Source organism: Mya arenaria, chromosome 14 (assembly GCF_026914265.1).
Source record: "Mya arenaria isolate MELC-2E11 chromosome 14, ASM2691426v1".
NCBI lineage: Eukaryota > Metazoa > Mollusca > Bivalvia > Myida > Myidae > Mya > Mya arenaria.
Window position 1 is genome coordinate 37,034,506 of NC_069135.1, and position 13,623 is coordinate 37,048,128.

Consider the following 13,623-nt stretch of genomic DNA (forward strand, 5'->3'; position numbering starts at 1 on the left):
TTGGCAACATTTGTCTACCCCATCCCTTCTTTCTTTGGTTGCTTCATGATTACCAGTGTTTGTTGGCAACATTTGTCCACCCCATCCCTTCTTTCTTTGGTTTCTAGATAACAACCAGTGTTTGTTGGCAATATTTGTAAACCTCATCCCTTCTTTCTTTGGTTTCTAGATAACAACCAGTGTTTGTTGGCAATATTTGTCAACCCCATCCCTTCTTTCTTAGGTTGCTTGATGATGACCAGTGTATGTTGGCAATATTTGTCAATCCCATCCCTTCTTTCTTTTGTTGCTTGATGATTACCAGTGTATGGTGGCAATATTTGTCAACCCCATCCCTTCTTTCTTTGGTTGCTAGATGAATACCAGTGTATGTTGGCAACATATGTCAACCCCATCCCTTCTTTCTTTGGTTGTTTCATGATTACTAGTGTATGTTGGCAATATATATCAACCCCATCCCTTCTTTCTTTGGTTGCTTCATGAATACCAGTGTATGTTGGCAATATTTGTCAACCCCATCCATTCTTTATTTGGTTTCTAGATAATTACCAGTGTATGTTGGCAATATTTGTCAACCCCATCCCTTCTTTCTTTGGTTGCTTGATGATGACCAGTGTATGTTGGCAATATTTGGCAACCCCATCCCTTCTTTCTTTGGTTTCTAGATAATTACCAGTGTTCTTTGGCAATATTTGTCAACCCCATCCCTTCTTTCTTTGGTTGATTCATGATTACCAGTGTATGTTGGCAATATTTGTCAACCCCATCCCTTCTTTCTTTGGTTGCTTCATGAATACCGGTGTTTGTTGGCAATATTTGTCAACCCCATCCATTCTTTCTTTGGTTTCTAGATAATTACCAGTGTATGTTGGCAATATTTGTCAACCCCATCCCTTCTTTCTTTGGTTGCTTGATGATGACCAGTGTATGTTGGCAATATTTGGCAACCCCATCCCTTCTTTCTTTGGTTTCTAGATAATTACCAGTGTTCTCTGGCAATATTTGTCAACCCCATCCCTTCTTTCTTTGGTTGATTCATGATTACCAGTGTATGTTGGCAATATTTGTCAACCCCATCCCTTCTTTCTTTGGTTGCTAGTTGATAACCAGTGTATGTTGGCAACATTTGTCAACCCCATCCCTTCTTTCTTTGGTTGCTTCATGATTACCAGTGTTTGTTGGCAACATTTGTCCACTCCATCCCTTCTTTCTTTGGTTTCTAGATAACAACCAGTGTTTGTTGGCAATATTTGTTAACCTCATCCCTTCTTTCTTTGGTTTCTAGATAACAACCAGTGTTTGTTGGCAATATTTGTCAACCCCATCCCTTCTTTCTTTGGTTGCTTGATGATGACCAGTGTATGTTGGCAATATTTGTCAACCCCATCCCTTCTTTCTTTGGTTGCTTGATGATTACCAGTGTATGGTGGCAATATTTGTCAACCCCATCCCTTCTTTCTTTGGTTGCTAGATGATTACCAGTGTATGTTGGCAACATATGTCAACCCCATTCCTTCTTTCTTTTGTTGCTTCATGATTACCAGTGTTTGTTGGCAACATTTGTCAACCCCATCCCTTCTTTTTTTGGTTGCTTGATGATGACCAGTGTATGTTAGCAATATTTGTCAACCATATCCCTTCTTTCTTTGGTTGCTAGATAATTACCAGTGATTGTTGGCAATATTTGTCAGCCCCATCCCTTCTTTCTTGTGTTGCTTGATGATAACCAGTGTATGTTGGCAACATATGTCAACCCTATCCCTTCTTTCTATGGTTGCTTCATTGTTAACAATATTAATTCATGATATTAAATGAAACATAAGGCAGTCTATCCCGCTTACATAACCCCACATAAGGTCTTTTCTTTAATTTGATTGATAGTCTAGTTTCTTTAAACACTTGAACAAACCTTTTCATGAAACTGCCACGCTTATGGAGCACTGTCAAAACATTAGTTTCTAAAAGGTTTGTTGAAGTGTTTAGAGAAATTACTCACCTAATGAAATTCCGGAATATAACGAAGGCAGGGCCCTTTAAGTGGCATAGACTGCTTTTTGTCTCATTTAAAATGATAAAGAAAAAGAAAAGTAATCTATGTTTTAAATCATCATTCAAAGCAAAATTTTGCCTTCCGACGTAACATTTATGACGTAATTTATCATGTGGTATAAACATACTGCTGATGATTACCAGTGTATGTTGGCAATATTTGTCAACCCCATCCCTTCACTCTTTGGTTGCTAGATGATTTCCAGTGTATGTTGGCAATATTTGTCAACCCCATCTCTTCTTTCTTTGGTTGCAACATAATTACCAGTGTATGTTGGCAATATTTGTCAACCCCATCCCTTCTTTCTTTGGTTGCTACATGATTACCAGTGTAAGTTTGCAATATATGTCAACCACATCCCTTCTTTCTTTGGTTGCTAGATAATAACCAGTGTTCATTGGCAATATTTGTCAACCCCATCCCTTCTTTCTTTGGTTGCTTCATGATTACCAGTGTATGTTAGCAATATTTGTCAACACCATTCCTTCTTTCTTTGGTTGCTAGATAATTACCAGTGTATGTTAGCAATATTTGTCAACCCAATCCCTTCTTTCTTTGGTTGCTTCATGATTACCAGTCTATGTTGGCAATATATGTCAACCCCATCCCTTCTTTCTTTGGTTGCTTCATGATTACCAGTGTATGTTGGCAATATATGTCAACCCCATCCCTTCTATCTTTGGTTGCTAGATGAATACCAGTGTATGTTGGCAACATATGTCAACATTCCTTCTTTCATTATTATTTATATACTGGTATAAAACAGAATCATAATATGAATTAATAACATAAGTATGTATCATATTCTTATATAAAACTGTACATAAAATATACAAAAAACTCTATCCTGGATGAAATGCAAACTATCTTTGATTTCAATACATTGCCATACACAATCACAAAATCGTTCTTTTTCTGTTGTACGGCACACATGCACTTTAATCAGCCATCAGAATGTCCAAGTTTGGCTGGTACTGGTGGCAGGCAGTGGTACTTTTCAGTTTGACAGCAAGGATGTTTTCCAATGTCTCCTGGCCAAGGTTGTTCCTGCTGTTTGTTTGAATTTTCCTCACAATTTAGAATACTCTCTCTGTATCTGCATTGCTGTGTGGGAGTGTTAGTATTTTGTTGCTCAGCTGGCACAGAGTGGTGAACTTACGCTCTCCCGCTGTCCTGGTCACCTTCTCAATGTCACTCCAAAAGGCCTCCATCGTCACTTCTTTGGTCGGGGCTTTGGTCATTTGTAGTTCCTTCCTGGGGGTAACAGGTAATCCCCAGCCTCCCTCTTGAGGGCATTCAAGCAGTCTCACTCCTTGCACAAGAATGCTGCTCCCAGGAGTTGCACTGCAGACATATTAATTCATTGTTGGCATGTAAAAATATGAATTTTGGGTTAACTCCAGATAAGATTTTGTTCCTCAAACTATATTTACTTTGCCTTGATGTCAGATGGCAGAAATAATTAGACTAACTACATATGTTAACAAATAAATTGCTCATGTACAGCTTAAAACAGGTCCAACCACCTAAACACCTTGAATGTCCTATCCTTTTTATTGTTAACCTAAAATTTAATAACATCAGTCACGAGAAGGTTAGCAACTTCTAAGGTCTCACAGTCTGGCAAAATACTATCCAGAATGTCCAGTGAGAAAGAACTGCTCCAGCCCCAACCCTTCATTTCCATTTGTTCGAACAATGATAAACTGCACTATTTTTCTCAATTCTTTCGTTATAGTTAGCTGAGTACATAATCTGTCCATTCATTTTAACTCTCTTGACTTAGTAGATGATGTCACCACACAGATGTGTTATGTCTGCTGTTGCATTTTAAACTAGGACTAATTTGTTGCCAGCTATCTCACAGTTGGTTACTCCAGACAGTTTCTTGACTTGTTTTTCCCTGAAGTTGTCATGTCTTTGTGTAAACTCTTTTAAAGGTTCATCAGCTTAGTTAGCAGCATCATGTTTCAGTTGCTTCAATCCATGCAGCATGCTCAGTAGCTGCTTGGAGATATTTCCTGTGCCATGGGCTGAATGCAGAAGCCAACCATTTAAATCCACAAGGCAAAGCATGACCGATCGCAAGCCAACAGTAGACCATGTTTCTTAGCAGACCAAGCCATAATTTTTGACTGCCTATATTGTGGACATTCAACCCTGTATTGTTGGTGCCATAAAGAAACTCAAAGCCTTTGTAGAATGCTGACAGGTCCTTTTCAACCAGATCATCAAGTCAGAATCTGAAATAGAGGCCCAAGAAGCAGATATATTCCATTCACAAGGTGACAAAAGTTGTAGAAGTATGGCAATGGATCCTATCCAAACAGGGAAGTCCATAAAACAGAAGCCAGTTTCATAGATCAGATTCCTTTCAGTGTTGCTTTGTACCTAACAATTTACGTGGTAGTCTTGGAATGACTAAATCAGTCAGTTTCATGCAACTCAGTCTGGTGTCTATATCTTTCACCATTTTACTTATATATGGTTCCTTACAACCCCCATCAAACCACAAACAAAGTAACTCTTTGTGGTGTACCTAAAAACACCCCATGCATGTAGTCAGGAACAAAACTTTCTGCTGTGGATTAAAGTATTTGATGTCTGAAAATACTAATGCACTTCTGACTCTTTTCTTATATTTGTTTTAAGAGTTTAATGCCAAACTTGCATTGTCTAAAATTGATTCTGTAGTTCTTAGCGGTGGTGTTTCTTCACGATATGGATATCCCTTGGATGTTCCTTTTGTCTTTCTTATTATGGGCATCAAAAACCTTTTTCAAAGATGGATCAATTATACATTGAGGCAACAACTTGCATTTCTTCCCACCCTTGTAGTAACACTTAAATAAATCATGCCTTTCCTTGACCAACTTCCTTTCCTTATTCCTTCTGTTTGCGCTAAAGGAGACTTAGAACCCAAACAGCTTTGAACCTGGGACCTTTGAAGGTACTGTGACTCTTCATTCTGACAGGTCATCAACATGTTCTGGGTTTCATCTTGTCAGACAGTTCATTAGAACTGGTCTTGGGAATTGAGTTGTGCTCAGTTTAAGGGTCATTCCTAGACAATTCATCATGCACTGCTAAATAGATTCCAGTTGCGGTTAATGGTCACAACATACGGTACAACTGAAAAAAATACAGACCGCAACAGCATTTCAAAACAATGAAGAAAAAATTACAACCACTAAAATAAGTGTACAAGGTGTTAAATTTTGAAATACAAATGTTTTGATATATTTTGTTTTAATCAAGATGCAAAGGCTTTTCTTACAAGCTTCAACACTCAGTTGTTTGTTGAATATAACCATCATTAAGTGTAAAGTCTAGTTTGTTAAAATCATGAAGCTCATTTATCTGATTACTAATTGAAGTACTAATAAAATTAAGTATTAGTTGTAATCAAATAGTCAAAGAAAATATCTGTAACCGGAAAAAAATAAACAATTTATAGGAAAGTGACCAAATTTTTCTCTATATATTTTGACCTAAGGGAGGGGGGATTTGCTGAGTTCCTAACACTTCAACAGCTTTCTGGTGGCATTCATTAGATCATTGCTGAGTATTCTAATAGCCATTCTCTTTCTTGTGTTATTGTGTGTCCCTGTATGATTATGATCTGGGCAACCAGTGTCAAATCAACCAACTTTTCCATCAAGAAGTACAATGCAAACTTCTACATTACTGTCATGAAGTTTGACTTGCATGACTGGTGGAATAAACTTAAACTGTAAAGTTATTACTTGTACGTCTTTTACAGAAAGTTTTTTTTTTGGCAAAAGTTGTTTCCTTATAATAGCAAAGTCTTTTTTAAGCAAAATGGTTAGTTTGTTTGATGTTAAATATAACATTATGTCCAACTTGAGATGTTAGCAGTTTTTGTGTTACCAAAGGCAGTAGAAGCAAACATGACAGTGCAAAGGACATTTTGAATAGTGTAAAGGAAAACTAATGTTTACTAATGGAAAAATGTTTGTACAGAATTCACAAGTTGAAATTAGCTGTAATCAAAAGGTTTTGCACTGGTCCGTGGAAAACATAGTCCCGACCGGTTTGTGCAGTTATTAGCTCATGGTCACCTCTGACTGGGTACCCAAGTTCCCCCAGAACATAAAGCCACATTGTTGTGAAAGATTTTGCCATCCAAAGAGGTGTGCTACAATTAAGAGATGGGCATGTGATTTTCTTTTACCTGTTATGCCCAATTTTGACGAGAAGTTGGGAAGGATGTCTAACCATGTTCTGGAAGCTGGGGTCTGTGCCAGCAGTTCTGATCTTGTGACCACCTCTTGAGGAGACGGTGGTGTCTGTTATCTCCCATAGGCATGGCTAAAGGATGTCGAAAATAAGATTTGCTTAAATTAAATGTCATGATAGAAAGTGATCAATGTTGGACATCATGAAATTTCAATCTTATACTATAACCACATGTATTGCAGATACAGCTGTGGCAATATTTTGTTTGCTCAGCTTCCATTGTGGGCTTGTCAATGAATCTAATTGGAGTCAGTGATTGGTTGACTATTGTAGGTGTTAGTCCTAGTTCCTTGATCACCTTTTTTAACCATCTTCATGCCCAAAGATGAAGAACAGCAATCAACTTACACCAATGAATTGATTAAATTGGTTTTAAATGTTTAAAGACCCACACAAGGCTGTCACCAATGACAGGCCAAGGCGTACCATTGGGGGCCGGCCTACCAAGGGACACCTTGTCCATGTTACGGTGTTACCAAAGGCAGGTCATGTGTTAGATACCGCCTTGACCTATACAGGGACACCTAACTGGATAATAAAAGGGCGAAAAAAGACAACGTCCACTGATACTAAGCAGCTTTATGCTTGCTTGTTTAAAAAAATGTTGGCAGTGTTTTATGCATGTCCAATATGGACTGTAGGGCTACTTGAATAGGGCCAGGCTGACATTACTAAAATGGTTCCAATTCAGTGATTCCTTTGATCAAAACCTAAGCCCACAATGGAAAACTACAAACCAAAATATTGGCTCAGCTGTACCTGAATTTAAAATGGTGCAATTTAAGGGTGAAAATTGATGGAGTCTTAGGTTGATCACTTTATATCCTGACACTTATTTTGGGTTATTCTTGTGCTTGGCATATGTAGACATGTTTGTGAGGAATGTCAGATGTGACTGTCTTCTCAAGAGGTGGCTTCAAAACAAGGACTGCTACTGCTGATCCTGTCTGCCAGTGAATGGTGGACTTAGTTTAAACATTATATATTTAACAACGATTGTTAAAAAAGCTATGATAGCTTTATTTTAAAACTAAGTCACTCTCAATGGCACGATGTTGTGCGAGAGTGTGGTCTTGTGTTGTGGGGGAAAACGGAGTACCTGGACAAAACCCACTTGTCCGGCTTGGTGGCCACGAACCAATGGTGGACTTACTCCCTGACTTCAGACTCCATTGATAAAAATGATGTTATTCTTAGGGTCATACATCATTGACTTCATTCACTCTATTGGTCAGTTATTAATAACAAGTACTCTGATTAGCTCTTAGATCCAATTAAGACTACTATTGAATACCAGCCCAGACTGAATGAATACGCAGGAAAACCAATGGAAACTGGGCTGAATTTCTGCTCACCATGCTTACAAATAGAAAGGCATTAATGATAATAGTGCGAGCGCCTAATCGTCACTAGCAATAATCCCATGTGTGCCGCCAGGAAGCTGTTTGAGCATTTGGAGCTGCTCGATGGAGAGTTGAGGGCAGGGTTGCCAGGGGTTAACGTCTCTTAACATTCGCCTTTGGGTATGGGGCCACCACAATGGAAAGTGGGTGTTGGCACAGTAGTTGTTAAACAGCCTGTTGAACAAATTCTCTATGCCTGTCATATGTGTGTCTCAGAAAGTGAGTCATAAATAGCTACTTAGCGATGCCGTCTGCTTGGCCAAGGATACTGTCTGGTCCTGCATTGTATCTTGTGGGAGTGAGAACTGCTCTGACTGACAGTTCTCTCAGTACCATCCATATTGTATGATCAATTGTCTCACAGATTGTTAGAATGTTTTCCCGTATACATAGTTACACCACATGCATTTTCTGGTTTCGTATGAATTGTACTAATATTTGTACGCTTTTTTTATAATTTGCTATTTTGATACTTATATTTTTTATTTATTTAGGTTTAGATTGAATGTAAATCGAGAGAAATACTTAACTTTTTTTTCAGGGGATGTTTGGCATTCCAGCAGATCTCGGAGGCCGGGCTTCAGAAGGGCTAGATGGAGGCAACCATTTCAAAGCATGTGGATCACAGCCAGGAACAGGATCAAGCCATCTAGGTATGTCAATCAACGGTTTGGGGAAAATCTACATGTAGCTTTATAAGCATTGTAAGTTGATTATTTGCTCAACTTTTCAAAGAATAAGGAGAACTATATTACTCACTCTAGCATTGGCTTCTCACCTTGATTAAAGTTTTGCATGTAAGCACCTTTAAGTCATTATCTCATCATACACATTATGTATTGCATTTAACCTTTAGACATCTTTTCCCATCCCTCTTGATTAAACGAGTATAAAATGCAAAATATTACCTTTACTATTAGACGTGAACATTCTTGATTTGCATGTAAGCACACATAGGTTACCGTAATATATCAGTAACTTCTTGATGTATTGGATTGAAACTTAACACAGAGGTACTACTTAATAAGTTAGATAGAAATGTTTTGTTTAAAATGCATATCATAGCCCTTTATTATTCAAAATTATGATTGAGATTTTGCATGTAACCACATTTAGGTCAAGATCTCAGCAAATACATCATTTATTGCATTGAAACAAATTATACAAGGACTCTTGATTATCCAACCTTTTTAATAAATCAAGTGAGAAAACACTCTCCCACCTCAGATAAGAATATCCAAGATTTGGCCATGTTGGAAATCCTTATCTTGCCCATGGGCAAAGATAAAACAAGTGCCCTTATGGAACTCCTTTTTAATGGTCACCACATTGTAATTACCTTCCTTGTTGAAGACCGTCATCAGTAGCATCATGGAAACCTTGTCTTTTGGCGATATTTAATATCCAAATTAATTATTCCTCGCTTCAAATGGCACCAAAAAAGTTTTCATGCTGCATTGATGAAATAATGCTGCCCTCTCCTCAGAAGTCAACAGGACTTAGTAAATAACTATTGTATTCATCAAAGTCATACACTCAGTATAACTGCTAGTAACTGGTGAAAATTAAATCTAAAATTTTTGTTAAATTAATTGCTGGCTATTGTATTGAATATAAAGTATGCTTTACTGATAATAGTTTTATTCTTTAACTGTTTAAGTAAATGGCAGAGATCTGTAGCTTTTTTACACGTATGATTATTCATCTGGATTATCACTGGACACAATTGCTCTAAATGGACATTTCTTCCAGGCATTAAACTACTGTTGTATAAACTGGAAGGGCGTCATGGGTTGGTCAAAAGTGGCAGAGAGTGGCTTTACAGACATTAGTTTGCAGGTAGGTTACTTGTTTTTGCTGTTAAATGTTTGCATGTAACATTACTTTTATGAACATTCTAGCTTCTCATTTTCTTTCTGACTTTCATGAAACTTGGTCAGAAAGTGTGCACTTATTGAATCTATTTCAAGTTTTATTACTTTTCTTCTCTTCAAAAATAAGACACTCATTCACACATTTTCTACTCATTATCATTAAAATCAAAATAAGTGCCATCATGAGATGTAGTGAAGTTCCAATATTGGTCATTTGAGTCATTAGAAGCATCAATATCCAGTCTGTGTAGGAGTGTGTAAATCTAGTCCAATATACAGTCAAACCCGTTGCTCGAACTTGTTTGGCTCAAATTCCTCTCTGGCTTGACCTTTCATGGGATTACATTTAGGCCCCCCTAGGGTCAAGGTCAAGATCAATGTTACTTAAAATAGAAAAATGTTTGGATTTAAATAAGTTAGGTTAGGGTTGATAATTTATATTGTGACCAAACTTGGTATTTTGGAAGAGTTTATAGAGTACTTCCATGGGATAGCATTTGGGGCGTTGTCGTTGTTTTCATCCTCGTCGGAGTCGTTTTGTGTTAGGTCACCTACATGGAAACTATCCAAGCTATCACTTTGAAAATTGGGGAACTTGTTCATCTTATACCCTTCTTCACATTGTACCCTAAAGATGCTGAGTATCGCCTGTTTTTGGTGGTTAAAAAAACACATGAGTTTTGATGGATTTTGGTTGATTTTTGAAAATTGGACATAGCTTCTTCAATTTTTGTTGCATTGATTTCAAATTCTTTTCACAGACAATAAATGGAAAATGCACCTTATATAAGTTTTTTGAGTCACTCATTTGGAAGGGTAAGTGAAGGGTTGGGGATATTTTAGTATTTTTGGTAATTTTAGCTAGTCTGATTTTTAATATAATGCAACCAAACTTAGTGTATAAGAAATATTTATGAAAAATTTAATCGGATTTAGGGCTACTGGGATCAAGGTCAATGTTACTAAAAATAGGAAAACTGTATTATATTTAATATCTTGATATACCTGTTCACTATCAAATGTATTACAATGAAATAAGAGTGTTACAAGTTACATTACCCTGTCATATATTTTGACTGGGTTATTGCCCCTTGTTAACAGCTAAGTTTCATACACAAAATATTTTTGTAACATTTAACATAATACAACCAAAAATACTGTGTAGGAAATATTTATGAATATCTTTAATAAAATTGTACCTCCTCTGCACCTACAAGGATAAAATCAGGCGAGCGTTCAGCACCCGCAGGCCTTGCTCTTGTTAATTTGAATTTTGCTTTTGACAGGCATATATTTTATCATTATTGTATTCATTTCTAAGACAAAGCGGCATTAAGTTGTGTGCACTGTCCTACAACAATTCTTGTTTTACAAATAATTAATATTAAAATGTATGAAATGTTGAAATAATTTGTACAATCAGATGTGAAAATTATTGTTTATAATTTATAAAATGCATTTTGATCTATTTTCAGATTTCTCTGCCTTCCTTGCTCCATCTCCCACCTGCTTTGCGCATCAACAAGAAACAGCCTCATTTGTTTATTTATATAATGTATTTTGTTTCGATTGTGTTGTTGAATAAAATGAAATCATCTCCCACCTAAGGGCTGGGAGATTTGGTGATGGGTTGGCCATTCCGTATGACAGGCCATTGAATCTTCATACGAAATTGAATGGAGTAGCTGGTCAAAATGTTCACACCAAGTCGAAACCTGGCCATTCATTTTTGTCACCTGAGCCAAGGGTGAGCTATTGTAGTAATTAAGTGGGCTTGAATGGTTGTTTTGGAAAATTAAGGCGAAACAACTTGGTTAACTCTTATTATGTTTTCCTCCAATGAATGGGGGGAGACATATTTTTGCCCTGTTCATCAGTCAGTCTGCGTTACACTTCGTTTCCGCTCAATAACACTTGGACCAACGAACTTCATATTTGGTATGCAGGTTGGTCATGACAGTAGATGGCTCCGATTGATTTTAAAGATCAGTTCAAAGGGTGTTGGTCGCGGTAATGGTGTGGTGAAAAAAGGTTTTCACTCAGATCCTTTAGATCAAGGGACTTAATAATTGGTATTCAATTTGGTCATGGCTAGTTCATGGCCCCTTTTGCAGGCCAAGGGCGCAGATACCTTCAGTTGAAAAATGGTATTGGTGGTCACCTCAAGCGGAAAAATAGTTTCCCCCAAATAACTAAACGCATTAAAGAATGGTCATGATTAAGAGATGATCCCTAATTATTTAAATATAAGAGTTCAGCTCAATAACTTTAGATTCTTTAAGACAAAGAACTTAATACTTGGTATTCAAGTAGATGACCCTTATTGATTTTGAGATGAATAGGTCACGGTAACCATTAGGTACACAATAATGTTAGTGGTGACCAAAATCTGTAAAATGGTTCTGTTCAATAACTAATAAACCTTTGCACCAAGGACCTTCATACTTGGTTTGTCAGTTGGTCATGACCTGAAGATTACCCCTATTGATTTTGGGATCAAAAGGTGAAGGTCAAGGTGACCTTGAAATGAAAAATAAACGTTTCCCTACTTTATGCTAATAATTGTTATGCCAGTTGGTCATGACTAGTTGATGAACCCTTTTGATTTTAATGTCAAAGGTCAATGACTTGAGGGGGAAAATCGATTTCTGTTGAATAAGTTAAGAACACTTGCACCAAAAAATTCAATCTTTATATGCCAGTTGGTCATGATTAGTAGATGACCCCTATTGGTTTTGGGATCAGTAGTTTAATTTCACATTGATCTTTAGGGGAAAACAGTTTCCTCTAAGTCAAAAGCTTCTGGTTGGATTACTAAAAACGCTTGCACCAGGGATTTGGAATGTCGGTTGGTCATGACTGGTTTATGATCCCTATTGATTTTTGGGTCAAGGTCAGTGAATTTGGAGTGACAAACCGTTTTCGTTGAATGACAAAAGAATTTATGGATACCTTTCATGGGATTGCGTTTGGGATCCCTAGGGTCAAGGTCACTGTTACTAAAAATAGTAAAACAGTTGAAACTGAATAGCTTTAGTAAGGGTCCACATATCTTGACCAAACTTGGTATAAAGGAAGAGTTTATGGATACCTTTCATTGGACTGCGTTTGGGGTCAAGGTCACTTTTACTAAATAGAAGAAAAGAGTTAAAACTGAATAACTTTAGTCCGGGTACACATATCTTGACCAAACTTGGTATAAATGAAGAGTTTATGGATACCTTTCATGGGATTGTGTTTGGGGTCCCTAGGATCAAGGTCAAGGTCACTTTACTAAGATTAGAAAAAAACAATTGAAACTGAATTACTTTAGTTAGGGTTGACATATCTTGACCCAACTTGGTATAAAGGAAGAGTTTATGGATATCTTATATGTGATTGCGTTTGGGTCCCTATGGTCAAGGTCACTGTTACTAAAAATAGAAAAACAGACACCGGCTGAAGTTCTGTCAATCATTGAAAACCTGGTTTCGTCGCATTGCGGCGTTTCTTGTCTATTTATGACATTTGGCCCAAACACGCACAAATATTAAATAAATGGTGGGTCCTTAAATTTTTACACTGATCAACTATCGCCTGATAAGGTAGAAATTCGTGTTTTCTGCACCTTTCTTTAAAATAAAACATGTTACCCTTCATAAGAATCATTGTTTTTCGATATGTATCAATCCTTTTCGGTAAATTAAGACAAATGTATTAATTGTTTAACTGCTTATTTGGAAGTAGACGTGCATCTTTAATAAAAAGAAACTTCGTGCGTTGCCCCATCACATGACGCGTTCATTATTTCCCAACCATGTATATAGCGGGTTTCGCATTGTCGCATTGTATCCCTTTCATCGAGGAAACACTTAATATCAGACATTAGCCACCATGAAAAACGCATGAGATAAAAACTGGAACTCGTCGTTATAAAATGTGTTTTATCACACGATGACACGTGACATAACTTTTTTCTAAATATAAAATAACTCTTAAAGGTTCTAAAGAGCTCGAAGTAGCTCTTATGACTTGGTAGGAACGCCTTGATGACCGC